General features: G+C 40.9%; 1 long non-coding RNA gene across 1 annotated transcript in view; it reads left to right on the forward strand.

Moving 5' to 3' along the window:
• LOC146768561 (uncharacterized) overlaps positions 1-13305 on the forward strand; it is a 48945-nt gene extending 35640 nt beyond the window's left edge. Inside the window, exon 4 of the long non-coding RNA XR_014954268.1 lies at positions 4007-13305. This is a non-coding gene — a long non-coding RNA (uncharacterized LOC146768561). The remainder of the gene's footprint in view (positions 1-4006) is intronic.
• Positions 13306-19674: the final 6369 nt, after the last annotated feature.

Below are 19674 nucleotides of genomic sequence, written 5' to 3' on the forward strand. Positions count from 1 at the left end.
CACCATGTTTCTAAAGCTTGTGCTATTACACAGTGATAATGCAAAATTTTATATTTTACAATCACCAACTGTAAAAATAAAACAGTAAAAGTTTGTAATTTACAAGGCTATAGATGATATCTGCAGATCTTATGGGTTTAGAAATGTATTGGTTCAGTTTCCCATATATATCAGTCTGAGATGGAATCTATTAGGCTCTGCACACACACAGCATATTGCTGCCATTTACACTCAATGCTGTCGTGTCTTTGAGGGCCAACATAAAAACAAAAATAGATGGGAAAAATAGGAGTATGGACTCTGTTAACTACAGCAGAGGTTTTCTAAATATGCCAAGTCATGGAGGTTCAGTAGACATGAAATGTCAGCAGAAACAGGCCAAAATCTTGCAGTCACCTATGGATATGCTTCAAGTTTGTGCATCTGAATTGTGGTGATTTTAATGGAAGTGTTTATGGATGTCATGCCAAGGATGTGCATGAGAGTTTACAAGAATGAATGAAAAGTGATTAGTTTATCTTAGGGGCAGAAATTAATTGCACATAAATGTGAACAACAGTGCGTGGTCTTCATCTCACATCCTTTTCTTGCTGAAAAGGAGGGAGGGAGGTGTGTGGCTGTGGGGTAGCTGCCACAGCTCCTAGCTGCCTTCTGAGGATAGCAGTGTGTGTAACTGTGAGTTTCTGTGCTCCAGAAAATGAGCTTTGAGAAGATGAATGCTTTTAATATTTCTTTAATCATGGAAGAAAGAGCAAAGAAGAAAGCTGTTATGAGACACATCTGACTGTTGCAGGTACAAAGAGCAACCCTATCATTTGTTCAGATCAACATTACTATAGATACATTGTAATTTGAAAGGAAAGAAACCCAACAAACCAAAAATATCTCCTCTTTTTTTTTTTTTTTTTTTTTTTTAACCTTATGTGAAGATGCTTTCAGAAAGGCATATCTGGGTACAGTACAGCAAAACTGCACTGTACTGGAGGGAGAGTGTTTGGAGAAAAAGGAAGGGATGTCTTGGAGTGTAAAATCAATGAAGAATTGCAATATCACTCAGATTGTTTTGCACTCAGTCCTAAGTGCACATTTACAGTCTGAAAAAAGGTCTGATATCTGATCAGCAAAGACTGGGGACTATTATTGATTTTCAAACATTCTTGAAAGAAAGACTTTTTCCAAGTACCTATTGAAGTTCAAATAAATATATTCTGGACAGAGCAAATGTGTGTTCATTTGATTAAAAAGGCATCAATTTTTCATTATTCCAATTTTAGAAATCATCATATTTCCACTAGTACATATCTCTGTATACCAGGACAGGGTGATTGATTGGACACATGTTCATCGAAGCCAAAATGGTCCATTTCAAACCTATTTATTGCCCTGCAAAGCAATTGCGTTGTAACATATTTTGTTTTCTCTCCTGTGGTCTCCCAGGCTGTGGGAAGTAGTGCTGTTAAAACAATAGCCCCATTCATTTAACTGAGTAGGTGCTTGCAACTAAATGTATGGCATCATTATCATTAGCTTCAGCTCCATCAACAGGGTGTCATTATCGCATTTAACTTAATTAGTATGGAAGCTCTCTTAAAGAATGCTTCATAGAGAGGGATGTTGTAAACGTATCCTTGACTTCTAGTAAATAAACCAATAGGCTAATGCACAGTGAGGAATGTACAGAATAGCTGCTGGAGTGGAAGGCAGGCAGGGGGACAGAAGGCGTGCCCGCTGCCCAGGGCAGGGGGTGGCAGGGCAGAGACAAGCTGTCCCAGCAGCTGATTTATTGAAAAAATATGGATATTGGTCTAGTACTGATATCCAGCTGTGAGGGACAAAAACTCTAACAGTTTAAAGTTAGAAAGTGTGTGTTTATTGTGTGTGGGATCGCTCCCAAATCCACACCGCACCTTCCAGGTGATTACAGAGTCTTTTTATCCATACAAGTATTGAATACACAAAATACAAATACATATTCATCATTTTGGTACATCCCATTCCCCGCTTTGTATGCTAATCACTCCAAAAGCTATTAAGCATGTGTAGTTTGACCCTTGAAATGGGTCGATGGTCCCTTGCATGGGGAGGGGTCCCAAAATGAGGAAGTCAATGGAGTCTTCCTCCTTCTGACCTTTCTACCTTTTCAATGCCAATCTGACAAATGAACTCTTGGTTGAACTCCCATTCCTTGTCTTCAGTTGGTTTCAGAACAGAGAAGGCCACAATTATCTGATGTTCCTAAAAGCAATTTGTCAGTTTGTGTATTCTTCATTATAAACCCAGCTAACTAAACATTGTGCTGACAAGCAATCAACTATTAGTTAACTACTAACTCCTTACTTCATCTAGGCCTACTCATTTATTATTATTATTTTAATTAACTCTAGTAAGGCTTACTTCTAACTAAAATCTTAGCTCCTCTAAAATCTCTAAATTCCTTAAAATTTACGTTTCACAGCTGCTTCTTGGGAATGTGTTATGGCACAGCAGCAGCCTTTCAGGTGTGCTGTGGGATGGATACACAGGTTCAGGAGGTGTGTGCAGCAGGGAATTCAGCACTGCTCTCCTGAGCACGCCCGTCCCACTGCACTCCTGGCTCTGGGAAGGCAGCAGCCACTCCAGAGCTGCTCATGCCAAGGTGATGCTTGCACTGTTTGCTCTCACTGTGGTTTTGTAATCTAAACAACTCACCTACAGCTGTGGAAAACATGAAAGGATCTATTCCAAGATACTGGCCTCCCTGGCTGATCAATGTAGCCTCCTCCTTCGCCTGCGGGGCTCCTGAAGTCGTGGCTGAGTTCCATGAGGAGTTGGGGCTGCATGGTGCACATCTGCCTGTGACATACTTTGGATGGGTTTTTGGCACTGCAGGCATCCCCAGATGAGCTGTCTAATGAACAATTAAATAGATAGGTTAATTGTATCCCTTACCCAGCTGAGCAGGCGTGCATCCCCTTCCACCCAGTACCCTCCTTTCTTATTTGCAGACAATAGAAGAACCTGTGAATTTTTCCTTGCTTTTTCAATATGTTGCACCTGAACACTAGCCTCATCCACTCCCAGTTAGGCACAGGCACTCATAATGCTCCAAGCAAACATGGCAGCTCCCTTTTTTCCTTTGCATTTCAACAGAAGGAAAGGTACTGTGGTCATGCTCTGGGTGAATAAGAATTTGTGTGGCTGTTTGGCCTTTCTTCCAGAATAATCTATTGATCAGGTTTCACAAAGAAGTTGGGGGTATTTACTTCCTGCAGTTTGCCAGGCAATGAGTAGATGGAAAGTCTCAGACTGATCTCAACCCTAATTAGACTCCAGGGAGGGAACAGACCAGGGGAAGAAGCAGAAATAAAGATTAGAAGTGTCACAAATGTGGGAAAAGCTTCAGCTGGAGTTCCTGTGAGAATGGGTCTGAAGGAACCCTGGCTTTGTTAATTCAGCAGCTCATCTAACCCAAATGCATTCTGCTGTTTGTGTGCTTACTGTTCTAATGAGCATCAATTTCCCAGCTTTTTCTTATAACAGTTTAGTCCAGAATTGTGGGGTTTTTTTGGTTTTGTTTTTAATTTTAATTTTTTTTTTTTTTACTCAGAGATTAGCTAGTTTTTCTTAATCATGGAAAGCCTAAGGAAAATAAAGAGTCACAACACAAATATGCAAAGTGACATCTCTGACAAAGAAAGATAAGGAAAGGACAAATTTTTCTGCAGGCTGCCTCAATGAGATCCTCTCAAATTTGCTCTTCCCACATTAAGTAGAATATAAATAATTAAACATCTTCCCAAGGAGCCCAGAAATAACTTCAAATGATAAAAAGTTTGAAACCTACCTCTCTGCCAACAGAGGCAATTTTGTACCATGTGTTTGACTGGGGGCTCAAGTGAAGTCAAGCAGGACTGCTGTGGGCAGGTGCTGCTTCTGGCTCCCTGAGGCAGACCCAGCCCTCCGTGCTCACCTTGCTACACACCTGGGCAATTATTATTGTTGATGTTTTTGTTCTTGCATTTCACAGATTCCAGATGTTGGAAGATTTCACAGCAGCAGGAGGTCCACAATTCAATGGACTTACCAGCAAAGCTATGGGTAAGCATTGGACACAGTTCATGCCTGATTGATTGCAATGGAAAATATGTGGGAATACTTCTGACTGAGATTAGGAGAAGCTGGGAGAAAAACTGGGGACATTGAGACAAGTTGTTGCCAGAAAAAAAAGTCCAGCAAGAACTGGAAGGGACAATCAGAAAAAACTTGCAACTAATAGTCTTAAACTTTTAGGATAGGTAGGGAAATGCATCAGAAGATGCTGAAGTTATTTTATTGTTTTTTATCAGGAGTAACAAGAGGGAACATTTTTACTCTGTCATACTCATAGCTGGCTAAACTCACAGCTCCTAAGGCAATTCTTTTTTACTTTGCAGTTGTGTTGTACAGATCACATGTCCATGAAAAGTGAACTGTCAAAGTAGTATTGAACAAAAGCACAGCTCCTTGGGTAAACTGGCCTTGAACCTTTGTCATAGACAAAATAGGTACAGCTGAAGTATTTGAGATATGAAGCCCCTGGTGGGACACAAGTGGGCTACAGCAGAATGACAAAAATCTGAGGAACTTGAATGGTTTCTGAAGAAGTCTGTGGCTGAGCTACCTGCACTAAAGGTAAATGGCAATGCTTCTGTGAGATACATATGGATTTATTTAATTGAGACAGATCTTGAATTCTTAATCCTAAATTATTTACCCAGAGCTCTTACCTCCCTCTTTCAGAGAGAGATAGATTAAACCAACTTGAAAAAAGAAGGTACATACTGTTTCTGATGTGAGAATTAATGAAATTATTTTGAACACAATACGAGGAAGAATTGGTGTTTGTTTTCTCTGATTAAATGTAGTGCCTTAGGAATCCTAGATGAACATGAGTCAGAATGCCAGGGGAGTCAATAGTGAGTGTGTATTTTTAAGCTTGTATCTAAATGCACTGCTGTGACTTGATTTGCAGTAGGCATTTTGTCCATTGTGCAAGCCATGGAGCTCACAGGTGTTAACTTAGCCGTGGTAGGACACCTCCTTGTTTCTCAGCTTTGAAAGAAGCACATTGAATGGGATGGGGAGAAAGTCTGCTGCAAAACTGTGTAAAAGCAGGCTGCAGAGTTCAAAGAAATTGCCTTCCCCTATTGCAGTTGGGTTTTGCAGGTGTGCTGGCTCCCTGGCACACCTCGGTTCATCTGCTGCTGTTTTTGCTGCTCTGAGAACAAAAACCTGCCCGTGTGCCAGCCCACAGCTGCTCCTGCAGGCAGACTGAGGCTGGATGGCAATTCTGTGTGTGCATGCACAGAGCTGGGAAAACTGAGGTTACACACCAATGGTGGGTCTTGTCAGGAAGGCCTCAGAACAAGGTTACTCTTTTACAGAATGAGATAATTTCTTATCTTTATACAAAACTGTCTGTGAGGTACCTTCCCACACGTGCAATAATGAATACCTGCTGAGTGTTGTGTGTGGGAGTCCAGGGCATCCCTCTGGCTGCCCTGGGAGCCTGGCAGGGGTCAGGAACCCATGGACAGAGCCCCCAGAGACACTGGCTGTGATCTCTGGCCATGCAAAAGAGTTTTCAATCTTACAGGATGAATTACCAGCTCTGAGTGTTTGATATCAGTAATAATTAAGTGTGGCCCGGGTGCAAAAGTAAAATTTTAGGATTCTAGATGAGGGGTCCAAAGGGGACAAGATGGAGGAAATTGGGTGTGCCTTGTCCTTTTTCTCCTTCTTCATGCCCTCCATGTCTCACTGTGGTGTTGGCATTTTTCTGTTGGTTCAGTCTGGGGACACACTGTCCATCGTAGGTGACAGATATTGGCACGTTCTTGTAAATGCAGCCCAGGGAGTTTCTGGTATTTAATGTTTGTCACATCCCACTGAGGGCAGAGCCCCACACGCTGCCCTGCAGGACAGAGCTGGGCAGGGCAGCAGAACATGTGAGAGATAAACAGAATAAACAACCTGGAAACCAGCACAGACCAATTATGGCTTCTGCTTTGGCAGCGGGGCTGACAGACAGAGACTTTCTACAATCTCAGAATCATCAATACCTCACATTCTGATGGTTGTGATTTGGTAAGGGTATAATGCCCATTTTATTTCATATTTCTGCAAAAGCTAAGGGTTCCTCTGGCTATTTTTACTATTCCAAAAGTATGTCTTGCTAGGTCAGCTGGATTAAGCTGGCGTGCATCTGGACCAGACTGAATTAAAGCAATTTTTCCCCTTCTCATTACCTGAACTCATTCATTCACAGCTTGGTACTAAGAGTGCTGTTCTGAATGCACATTACTCGGGTCATCTTCCCCTCAGCCTTCTGAAGTACAGAGTGAAGAGCTTTAGATTTATAATTGAACATTAGATTTACCATTCTGCAAAGTCAGAAACAAAATTCAGGGGAGAATAAATGGCTAACTGAAGTGCCACACATAAAGAAAAAGAAAACAAATAAATCCTTTTATCTGGGGAAACAATTTTACCTATTCCCCCTCTACAGCTCCATGCATCCTGCCTCTTTCCTTTTCACTGTCCATGGAGAAAATATTTTTTGTCTTCACAGCCCAATAGGAAGGCTTCCTCAAATTTATTTACACCGAAAAGGGCAATTGTTGCACTGGTTAGCTTTATAGGAACAGCCAGTTCTGCAAGGACCAAAATTATGCAAACTGCATGTGACATCCACAGTTTCATTGCTAGTGAACTAACAACATATCCAAGTTAAATCCACAGTATGTCCATTTTACAAAGGCACAAAATTCAGAGCATTTAATAATAAATAAGGGCCTTGCACATGTTGGGATGGGTGGCTTTGAAACTATAGTAAATTTTGATAACCAATTCAATCAATGAAATACACATGCCCTAAAGGAAAATGCATTAGCAAATTAATTCATTGTAATGAAACAAAATTCCTTATGAAAAGACAAATGAAAATTAGAATGATCTTATTCCTTCTGCATGTAGATGCTCCCTGTATTTATATTTGGTGTTTTAGAATGCATGCAAATTATGGAAAAAAGGTTACGTGGCAGCAGTGTGCAAAGTGGCTGTTGACCCAGCAGCTCTGAGAGGCTCATCCAGGCAAAAAGGTCTTTTTGTAGGCTTTTTAATATGCCTTGGCACCTGAAGAACCTGCTCAACAGCTGGAAATGATAAAAGAGAAAACTCAAAAGCGAGCTCTTTCGACCCCCACAGGAAACTTGCAGGCTCTCAAGGCTGATGGCTGTCCCTGGTACAAAGGAGAGCTCACGTGCAAATGTTTGAGAGCTTTGTAGTGCTGTGTCTCCATCCTGAGATAAATAGAGAGCTAATGAAGATTTTGGAGGGCTAAGGTAGCATGCTCTCCACAGCTCCTGCCTCCTGGGAGGGAAGTGTGTGCTGCACCTGCTGGAGCTGTCTGAAAGTGATGCTGGAGGCCCTTCCAGTCAGCTCAGTAGACAGCTGAAATATAATAAAAAGATGGTGTGTGCTTTGTTTTCTGCAGTTTCCCTTTGCTCCTCTTGTAGAAGCCTTAGAGAAACTTTAGCTGCTTCTATACAGTGAAGAAGAGCATGCTTTAGCTAAAAGGTCTTTGCAGTTAGTGGTTGTTTTTTTAGGAAGAAAAAAACATCCCCTGCTGGGAATTAATGACACTGGCTACTGCAGGAACATATGGTCACTTCTAATGGCTATATTTGTTATTAATGAAGTGACAAAGAGCTGACTTCACTTTAGAAGAATCATAAAGTCCAACAAGATTTAAGACTGGCTGGTTGGCTCTGTTAGAGACTAATATGTAGTCAGTTTTAGGAGAGAATGTGTTTTAATCATACAGGAGCAGAAATCACTTATATTATAAAGCTACTGGAGATTAATTTTCTGGTCTGTAGATACAGAGTTCCTTGGAGCAAGGAGTTGTATTGATGCACTGCAGGTCAAGAATTAAATTTTTTAGATCTGGATATGAAATTTAGTGGGGTACTGTCCCATGAAATATTGTTTCAGTCCATGTTTTTGCACAGGCACCCAGGTGTGTGGAAAATACAGATACAGTAGAATAAATAGAACATTTTTGAAAGCCTTGGTTTAAATGTGAAATATTCGTGTGTTTTAGTTTGTCCTTGAATTGTCTTCTGTGCAAAATTGTTTGTCATTGAATCATTCAAAGACAACAAGCAAGGACTGTTTAAAGTCTAATTTGAGTTCCCATTTGCAGCTTCACCAGAGAGTGGGTTAAGCAGAATTACAGTCCTGAGTAGCTACAAGGCTCTAAATCAGAAGGTAGCACCATTTAATAGCAGAAAGAGACAACATCTTTTGCCATTTGCAGTGGGCTTGACTAGTAGATGTTTTGGTTCTGGTTGATCTCTTTGGAGGTCTGGTGTACTTGCTTGTGTGTGGTGGCCACATGCCTGCAGAAGTGATTACTGTGTTAAGCAAGACTTGGAAAAGCCCATAGCAGCTGGCTGAGATCTGCTTGTTAATGCCACTGAGCTAAAAGGCTGCAGAGTTCAAAGACACCAAAGAAAAGAACAAGCTGGTGAAGAGGAGCTGTTGGTGGGGTTGGAGGAGCTTCTGCAATAAGCCACTGAGCTGGGGAAGAAAATGGTACAGTTGGATTAAAGGAAAACAGCAGATTGACCACAGCTTTACCCAGTGCAGACAGTCAGGAATGAGACCCCTGTGCTGGGGGCAGGTGGAGGTTTTTCTGCTATGGCCAAAGTGATTGCTGAGGCACTGATACAGGGTGGGGGCTGCTGCCACTCTGGGAGAGGCACAGCCCTGGAAGTGGAGGGTACAGGCAAAGGATGGAGCCAGCAGCAGGCACTGCAGGGGAGGCTGGGGCTGCACCTCTTGGCTCAGCTCTTTGGGACTCTCTGATGGCCAGCAGGGAAACTGAGGCACCAATCTCTGCTGCAGGCTTCCTTAGCCCTGGTGCTCATGTTCCTCATGGTGGGGATGAAGGTTTGGGCCATCAGCTGCGGCTTTGAGTTTCCTCTCCTGATTTTCCTCTCCTGATTTTCACTTCTCCTTGTCAAATGATCCATTTTCTAAATGCAGGCAGACTTGGGCCAACCCTCTCTCTCTTCTTGGGCAATTTATTCCCCAGGAGAGGAGATAAGCTCCAGCTTTTCAGCTCAGCTTTGGCTTACCTGGAAGGGGGAAGGTGATGGCACCTTTCCCAGCACAGTGGCACTTGGTTCCTTTAGGATCTCCACCTGACATGGAGATAGATGTGTCCAGGACAAGACATGGGCTATCTTGTTAGCAACCTGCCTCTTTCTGCTCTGTGGCCAGGGCAAAAGAGGAGAAAGCAATTCAGTGCCAATAGTGGTCATGGCTCTTGCCGTGTGCTCAGTGCCAAGCAGAAGAAGACAGAGACCTGGCTGTCCTTGGCAGCCTGAGATACAGGTGGTTTCTGTCATTTTGGAGCTAGCACCAGCCTGGCATGATGTGGCTCAAGATTTTCTGTTGATTTGATGGTGGGCCCCTGTCCCATCTGACACATTTTCTAGAAGTACGTCGATGGACAGAATATTGTCTTTCCCTGAACTGTGTCTGATCACAGGTTTCACTCCCCTTTCCTACAGGGAGTTCTTGTAGGAAGAGCAAGGGAGTGCAGCCTGGGGGCCCACAAAGGCTCTTGCACTGAGCAGGAACAGAATCTAGCAGCAAAGTGCTCCTTGACATGATGGCACTCTGTACATGGAAATATTCACCAGGAGACTGCTGCAGTATAAAACATATTCATCCCAACAGGTCACTGTGATCTCTGATTTACGCACTAGACTCACTTGCTTTGCACACATCTCTTTTCCCTAGCACTCTGGGAAATTTAAGGCAACCTGTAAAAAGCAGAGGGCAATCAAAGTACCCATTCTTTACTGTAACATGGATAAAAATATCCTTTCTATTGCTGCCTCTGCTCTTAGGAATTTGTCAGTGACATTTGTGTTCTGTACAATGTTTTCCTATTTCCATCAGGTTATCAGGTCTCACCCCAGCCATTGCATCTTACTGTGTAGCAAAAAGCAACTTGGCTACAATTTTTTTGGGCATCAGTAGCACTCTTGCTGTAAACTGAAGCAGTGAACAAACAGGGTTTCATTGACTAGAGCAGGATTTTCACAGCAGACACCCTGGGGCATACCAGCTTTGCAACCTTTGTGGCATTGATTTTAAGTGTAAGAGGGTGGCACAGCATACAGAATATTGGAACGGCACTGACAGAGTTAATTTACTCTCTGGTTGGTCTTGATCTCTTGCAAGCAAAGGGTAATATCATGAGGCCATGGATGCATATATGTGATCAATGTGATCAATGATATTTGAGCCAGCAGAATCCCAGGAGACTTTTAAATAAACAGGTGGGCCTCAGGTTGCAATTAGAAAGATGAGGCTGATAAAAACCCTTGATATGTTACATTTCATTAGGAAAGGTAAAACTTTCCTCTCTGTGCTTGTACAAATCTAAAATATCTCCTGTGCCTGGGAAGGATTTACCCTTGCATTGCAGCTCAGACTGAAAACTGATGTGAGCATGTTTACCTTAGGGAAGGAATAAAATATGGGGACAAAACTGCTGGTTTGGAGTACCAGGTGAAAAGTGACAGCATCAGTGCCTGTAGATAGTACCAGGTGAGTTTTTTATAATTTGGTTATGGGGTACTGTTTTGTCTGTGCCAGGTTTTATGTGCCATGTGAGCACCTGCAGCTCCTTTCAGCTGTGCTGTAGCTGCCCTGCTCGAGCAGAGCCTTGAGGGTTTTATGCACCTCTGTTTGCTCCAAAATTCTCTCGTGTCGTGTCCATCCCACCCTCCCTCACCTGCCCCTGTGTAGGGTGGGAAGCCCTGCGAGTTTCCTGGCAGGTGATGTGTGCTGCTGCACACAGCTGCTCACAGAGCCTTGACCTGAGAGCTGCCTTCTCCCCAGCTTCTGGGCAGGCTTTGGGGTTGTATCTGCATTCCCTGGCAGCAGAACAGGGGGAGCAGACTGAACCACCTGCAGCACAGACCTCCCGGTGCATTCTGAGAGAAAGGCAAGCAAGCAGTGAAGCAGGGAAAGGAGGATAAATGAAGAAAATAGGCACCTCGAGACAAATATGATATGATGGGCAAGATTAACTGACCTAAAGGGACTAAGGTAAAAGAGCAGGAGAAAAACAAGAGGTTTTTAATGTGGTGCACAAACCCATTTATCAGCCTAAAATGTTGTTTTTGTAGCATTCTGTGCCCTGCACAGTATGCAAGGTCTATAAATCTGTCCTATATATATATGGAAAATTTGTGGGTCAGGACAAGCAGAGAATGCAGCATCAAACAGAAGAAAGCAGCTCCCAGCAAAGTCAGTGATAAAGAATTATTCAAACAAACACAGGCTACTGGAAATGACAGCTTTAAAATTCTTGAGCAGTGGGCCTCTTCTTGAGGCAGCCAGTTATTAAATATAATGTTTCCTTATGAAAGGCTTGGAGATGAGCAATCTGATAGTATGGATTGCAAGTTATTGTCTGCTCCTTGAGCTTGCTTCTTGTTAGTTACAGAAGACCTTGAATTACAGGATAATTAAATGAAAGAACCATTTTAAGGAATTATCTGGATAATTAGTTATGATAAATATGATTTTGCTTTAGAGCACTGAAATAATAGAAACCATTGAGTTGAGACAAGAAATCATATGGGATGCCTTTCATGTGAACATATTTATTATCTGTTTTAATTAGCAAATCAAGTCCTAAATGCCTGATGTAAAGTATTTGTCTGGAGTTTCTGTTTGTTAAATGACTTAATTTCTAAAAATCCATTATGCTGAAATTTATAGACATATCATTCAAGGACTACATTAGTGGCAGGGTTTTACAAAAGGACAACAAAGTTAATTATGGAGAGATATGAACATTTTGAACTAAGTAGGAATTTTTTTGTATGTTGAGTCCTTCATTTGAAAGTTTTTGTGTATATATAGCTTATTTCTAGTGGTTGAAATCCTTAGACTATTAAAGTCTACAAAAGCTACTACAAAAAACATTAATTCTATGATTGAAACTCACCAAAGCAAGAAAAGTCTGACTGACATTGAAATGCTTTGCTTGGCTTTGTCTCTTATGCCCATCCCTGGATGCACATCCAGGTGAGAACTCAAGCTCTTCTCTGGCACCAAAATGTTTCTCATAATAGGAATTTCTGAAGACTTTCCAGTATCATGAATACCCAAGGAAGATGATCAATGCTGGCCTTTCTTACTAGAATTTAACAGGTTTTGCATTTTCTCCAGTTTATCGTTTTTAGAGATCAAATGATGTAGTAAAATATCCAAACCCACAGAGTTCCATTTGTACCTGGAAATCAGTCCTGTGAAACTTGCTGTCTCTGTCTGCATTCTGGGTATATCAAACATGCATTATTTATTCCTGTTGGAGAGGATTTTTGGAGGCACTGGAGAAATGACTTGATTTATGATCAAGATTATGTGGGAAATCAGGATCTCAGGGAAGCTGGCTGATGGAAAAACCCTCTCTAAGGGCAGTTCCTTAATGTAACATCCTCCTTGCTTGCTTTTAATGTTATCCTGATGGCTGGAAATGTGACCTGGACACAGAAAAGCAAAGATCCTTGTAATCCCTTCCGTGGCACTGGGAGCTGGGCCTGCCATGTGCTGATGGAGCTGCAGTGGGTGCAGTGAAGGCTCCTCCCTTGGCACCTGATTGCTCCTGATTCCCCTATTCTGATTCCCCTATTTCAGTCATGCTCTACATTCCTGCCTTAGTCCTGTAAATAAAAGGTTTCAAGTTTCTTTTCCTTCTGTGCTTGCTGTTAACACACTGGGGAATGCTAGTTTGATAGCTTAATTTGCTTTTCTCTTTTTTTTTATGATAGCATTTAAAGGAAACAACATGCTGTTGACAAGTGCTATAACATTAAAGCTCCCTTAAATCCAGAGTCCTACCACTGGCCTGTCAAGAGTGTTTTTGTTTCTTTTTTTTTTTTTTCTCCATGTGAGTGGCAATAAAGAAATAACATAAAAAATATTAGGGCTTTCATCTGCTGCGGATTTAAGGTTAATTATAAGCTGCAAATTCAAATGAGGCTTCCTGATATTTTGGGATATTGCAGTAGTCCAGATGCAGGTCTCAAACACACTTGAGCTAATTTCAGCAGCCAGCTGCTTTCTGTCTGCTGACTCCTTTCTGGATCCAAGTGTGGGAATCCATGGCTTCCCTCTGGCTGCCCTGGCAGGTCTGGGACCCTGGCAGGGGTCAGGAACCCCCCTGGACAGAGCCCCCAGAGACACTGGCTGTGATCTCTGCCCATGGAAAAGAGTTTTCAATCTTACAGCATGAATTACCAGCTCTGAGTGTTTGATATAAGTAATAATTGTGTGACATGGGTGTAAAAGTAAAATTTTAGGATTCTAGATGAGGGGTCCAAAGGGGACAAGATGAAGTTGGGTGTGCCTTGTCCTTTTTCTCCTTCTTCATGCCCTCCATGTCTCACTGTGGTGTTGGCATTTTTCTGTTGGTTCAGGCTGGGGACACACTGTCCAACGTAGGTGACAGATATTGGCACGTTATTGTAAATCCAGCCCAGGGAGTTTCTGGTATTTAATGTTTGTCACATCCCACTGAGGGCAGAGCCCCACACGCTGCCCTGCAGGACAGAGCTGGGCAGGGCAGCAGAACATGTGAGAGATAAACAGAATAAACAACCTGGAAACAGCACAGACCAATGATGGCTTCTGCTTTGGCAGGGGGCTGACAGACAGAGACTTTCTACAATCTCAGGATCATCAATACCTCAGATTCTGACCTCCAAGCAGGACTTGGCTGGATGTCATGGGGAGCTCACCCCATCCTGGTGGGCCCCGCAGCAGCTCCTGGGGTGCCCTGTGCAAACCTTTGCAGAAATCTCCTCCCCATGGCAGGCGGGCTGAGGAAAGATCCCTTCCCACTTAAGTCCTCCTTGGGCTGCATTTTGAGAATTTAAGTGATTCAATGTCCTTTCATCACCCTTCCGACCTGCAGGAAACTTCACCTCTTAATGCAAGACTTGACTAGGATTCTTGTAACTCCCTGCAGAAATCTGCTGTGCAGTCATTATTTTCATTGCGAATTGGGGGGTTTGCTTAAGTCCTCTATCAAACTGAAATTTAATTCCTCAGCATTTATCATCATCATAACCAGGCCTGTCAGTCTTTGGAAGATAAAGCTTGTTCACAGCAACAGGACCTTTCAAGAGCTATATAGTTTTGCAAAGTATATCATATATAGCAATTTTTTTCTTAGATAGAAAAAATATTTTACTGCTTTCCATATATTTGCATGAATAATTTCTGAAATAAATTATTTGGTAAAAAGAGATGGAATTTGGAGTCGAGATACTTGAGGTCTGGTACTTTATTAATGCATTGTCTTAATTTTAATCAAATTGTTTTCCTTTCCCTATGTTCCCTTTTGTAATGTAGTACAGAACTCAAAGTTATTCTCCTTGGAAAAGTGTTGGGTGGAAAATATGTGTCAGGCATTTCTAAATTCTCACAAAAACATTTTTTTTGTCAAAAAAAAAAAAAAAAATCACCTGACACCTAATAAACAACTGACTCTTAGAAAATGTATTACTTCATTAGAAGTGTTTCTCAAACATTTAATGGAAATTTAATGGAATATTTAATAAAAAATTATCAAAACTATTATTTAAGTAAAACTAGTTGATAAAGAGTTTTTTAAAATAATTGAACATCCTTACAACATTTACAGCACTGCTCCCCTCAATTCCCTGTTTGCACTTTTTGGGCCTGAAGCTGCAATGGTGTCCTTGGTTCTCGGGCTGGAAAAGGATTGTTGTGTCTAACTAAACTTTGAGGAGAACTTGCTAACACTTTATGTGAAGTTCAGACTTGTATACTAATACAGTACAGAATCTGGAAAATATGAAAGCTAAAACTTAAGGCATCAGTTTGAGAAAGGAAAAGGGAGGAAAAAAATACAACTTAAGAGTAATACAGAAATGTAGAATCATTTCCAGACGGGTTTGGTTTTTAGATTTGTTCAGTTCTAATTTGCTGTAAAGAATTTTTATGTATGCTGTGACTTTCCCTGGAATGCAAGAGAGAATTTTGGAGCTTTTCCTGGTGGTAGCCACAGAATAGGAATGGCAGGATCCTATTGCATGCTGTCCTGCAGGACCCATCACCATGGCTGTTTGTGCCCTGCACTGTGCATGACAGAAGAGATGCTGCTGTGGTGAGAACAGTTGATTTATACCAACACATTCATCCTGCTCAGGAAGGACATCTCTATTTTTATGAGGTACAGGATTGAAAGGATTTCTTTGTCTCATTGAATTAAGTCCTCCTGCAGTCCCAGGCAGTCACTTTACCATGCTGCCTCCCTAAACACATAAAGTTCTACTTTAAAATACCTGAATTTGGTGCTCCTTAATGCTTCTCCAGAATTCCCTTCCTCTGAAGGCTGGAAATCATGCTCCCAGCCTAACCTTATTTATGTCTGGCTTCTACCTTTTTGTTTTTGTGCCAATACTGGCCTTTAGCTTAAATAGCTCTTCTCCTTCCCTGGCGTTTGCCTCTTTGATATGTTTATAGAGAACAATTATATTCCCTCTCAACCTTCATTTGTTAAACAGTTTCTCTTTACAGCAAAGGTTTCTATTTTCCTGATCATTCTAGAAATGGTTCTGTCCATCTGCTCCAGTTTAAATAGCTTAAATTTATCATTTTTGAGACTGTGGATCACCAGAGTGCCCACAGGGCTCCACAGGACATTTCAGTAGCTCTCAGTGCAGTGTCTTGTGCAATTACCTGTGCTCAGTATCACTTGTGATAAAATTGCTCCCTCCTGTCTTCCTTCTCATCAAATTGATGCCCTCCCATCTTCCACCTGAATTTCCCATCCATCCCCACTACCACTGTCCTCCTCTGCAGTATTTCATCCCTTTTCTTCAAACTGCTTTTAATTATCATGTTTTATTGTATGGTGATCCTCACAAGCTTTGTCTTATCAGCATATTACTTAACTGCCTTCAAATACTTTTTGCTGAGTCCTCTAAAATAAATATTGCTGAATAAGACTGGCTATGAAAATCTTTGAGAAAACCCTTATTTACCTCCTTCCAGTGCATTGCTAAGTAGCTGCTCCTATGAAGTCCTATTGTCTAGGTAATTTCCCATACAGATTTTCTATAACAGATGTTCTTCTCAAGTCCAAATACACTGAAAAAAGACAGATTAGGCCAATTTAAATCAGATTAAACTATTTTGAGTTTTATTTTACCGTGTCCCCTTATTTCTGTAACTTTGATTATTGCTTCGTTGCAAATTGATTTGGATATATCACTAAAATGTATGACTGGTATTTTTGATGTGCAGGCAGTATTTTTGCTATTGCTATCACAGTATATTTCCATATGGTAGTAGTTTTCCTAGAGATTTTTGGATATTTATCATTTGGACACATCAATTGCATAAGTACTTTTTGTTCCACCTCATTTTAGCCCTGTTTTATAGTGATCCTAATTTTCTGCCTTTATTCTACATATCTGAGTATTCTGTACTGTCACCTTTAGTGAAACTATGCTAAAGTGAGTGAAGCTATGCTAAAATGCTTGTTTAGCTTATGGGTTTATGAAGTTTATATTTATTGAACCCATCGTCAGTGTATCATGACCTTGCTCTTCACTATTTATGTATCAAGGTAGGAAGAGGCTTCCTGTGCATTTGCTTTTCATTTGAACACTTTCCACTTATGTTATGACAATTCCTGATTTATCCTTTCTATAACCCTCCAATAACTGTCATCATGTCATCCGTCCATCTCTTTTTCTTTTTGTTCTTGTTCATTCACTCTTTCTGAGTATATCTGATATTTTAAGTCTCTCCCAATCCAGCTGTTGTTTCTCCTTAGATTCTGGTCTAAAGTATTCAGAGTAGACACAATACTAAAACAAAGATTTTACACAATACTGAGTGAATAATTAATAGTTCATATATTCCACAGGCTATCTTCCTGCTTTTATATTGTCATTGTGTGCCTTTATGTCATTTGTATTAGCCCCATATTGCTGAACTGCACTTATTTTGTAATCCCCTGTAATCCTCATACCCTTTTATGCTGAATTGCTACTTAACCAGTTGTTTGCTATCTGGTATTTGTGCAAACTGATTATTCCTGCCTAAGAGTTGTGTCCCATGTTTGTCCTCCCGCTTGTATTGAATCCCATTTTTGCAAGCTATTTATCCAATTTGCCAGTGCAATTTGAATTTCAGTCCTGTTCTCCTTTGTTCTCACAGCTTTAGTCGTTGTAAATTTTATAAGCATATGCAGCATCTCATCATTCCCCCATCATTAATGATAATATTGAATGGTCTTGGACTGGGGATGAAGTTGCAGGACAGCAGTAAGTATGTTATTTTATTTTTATAGCAGTGCTGTTGTCTCAGGATAAAATTAAGTTGTTGTTTTAATTACTTGTCAGCCTTCACCTCTTTCTCGTGAGCATCTTCACTAGAATTTTTAATGTGGATTTCCATCCAACATGCTCTATGAAGTTTTTCCTTTCTCCAAACTTAGAATGCATATACCAGATTTGATTTTACCCATTTGACTAAGAGGGTTTTTTTATGCCTTCTCATTTAGGTCTCTGCAATCTTTGGTTCCACTGACTTCAAAAAGCAGGTCTTAAACCTCACTTGCTCAAAATAAAAAGACTGTGATACTGAGCCAGGATTATCCCATCTTTAATACAAGTTGATATGAATTACAAACTCCATTTTATAATGTCCTTATCATTAACTGTCTACATTTTCTGTTGGCTCAATGACTGATCAATGAAGAATTTTTCTTCTCCCAGCCTAGAGGGTCTAGGTCCTTTTGTTGTCCTGTTCTGGGGATTTTTGGCCTGTTCTGGGGATTTTCTTGGTTTGGTTTGCATAAGGCTCTGCTGCCACAACAAATCTTTAGCTAATTGCTGTTTTGTAACACCGTCTCTGACATTCCCCAGTGGAAACAGCAGTGTCCTTGGCTTGGTACTTGGGTTACTTTTCATTTTGCCTGGATGTAAGGGAGTCCTGAGGATGCTTAGGTCTGGCTTCAGAACCTGAGCTGGGTGTGCTGAGGCACTCCAGGGACTGGGGAATAAAGCAGGATTGAGACCCTGTTTACAGTCATGTGCTTGCTCTTGAAACCCAAACAGATCTAAGAGCAATGACATTATTTTGGCATTTAGCAGCCACTTTGGACTCACCTGTAACTGCTGGGGGTTGTTGCCCTGCCCGGGCTTAGAAAGAGATGCAAATCTCAAGCAAGACACTAAACTATCAGGTCTTTCAAATTGGGCTATAATTTATATTATAAATATTGCATCTTTTCCAAATTAGAACTTTTCTCTCTCCTCCCCCATGAAATGTCATCACTGTATAAACAGGTAATGATGATCAGCACTCCTGATGACACAGCCAACGTTGTGTGCAGCTTTGCAGATGTCACAAGGAGGCAGTAAAACTTGCCTATTGAAAACAATCCTGAGTGTGAAATAGGACTTTGTTATGAGAGAGACACTTATCCATTGAGTTAATTTCTCTTTTTTTTATTTTTTTTTTATCAGATATTAGGATATCCATCTATCTGAAGTTGCTTTTTTACTGAGGAATTGATGTCTACCACTTTGATTTTTGCTTGGACTCCTACTGAATGAAAACTTGCCGGGTTGTGTTAGCATGAATTGGATAACTTTGGAAAATGAAAGCTCAGCTTTTGTCTTTTGTGTGCATAAGATCTGATTCCTTGCTTTCGTTTTTTCAGCTCTTTGAGCACTAAAGATTTACATGTACCCGCTGTGGATCTGAAAACTAGCCAGAGATCCTGTTAGATTTTCATGTAGGCTTTGTGCTGCTTGCAAGGCTTTTTTGGGAGCAATCAGAGATATTGCATTTCTTCATTACATTTTGATATATATTCTTTCAGTATCCCAAGAAATATTTCTCTGTTTTTGGAGATATGAGGCCATTATCATTCCATTAACAAATTTCTAAATATGAATGGGTCCAAAGTTTTTAGAACAAAGTATTCACAGCTGTGACCCTTGGACTGGTGAGCCACAGTATTGAAATGTACAAAAGGTTTTATATTTTAAGTTTATTTTCTTTTATGTATCACTAGAAAATTTGATAACATTTTTTGTACTAAAATAGTGCTTCTTTAGTAGGTGAGAATATAGACAGATTATGGACTACTGATGTTTAGGAGGAGGGGAAGGCTTATATAAAGCAAACCCAAGATGAAATGAAAACCAGGGTGTTTTGTGGAATGCTGTTTGGTGCTTGTGAATTCTGACTCTCCTTCTGGCTGTAATGTGATGCTCCTCTGTAGTGTGACAGCTTCAGCTTTCTGCCTGAATGATCCCATCACAAACATGCACTAAGAGTCAAAAATGGAGAAATGAAAACTCTCATATTGCTTATCTGCCCATCTTCTTGGTGAGGAGAAACTCATAATGTCTGTGCAGAACTTGAGACATAAAAATGCTCTATAAATGCTTAGTGTCATTTCCATGAAGGGAGAGAAGGCTGAGAATGGGATATGATTGCTATCTATAAATGCATTATGGAGGTAAACTCTATAAAGGAAAAGAGAGATTTAAAGTAGAGGACAATGCT

The sequence above is a fragment of the Lonchura striata genome, chromosome 1 (genome assembly GCF_050655825.1).
Source record: "Lonchura striata isolate lonStrDom1 chromosome 1, ASM5065582v1, whole genome shotgun sequence".
Lineage (NCBI taxonomy): Eukaryota > Metazoa > Chordata > Aves > Passeriformes > Estrildidae > Lonchura > Lonchura striata.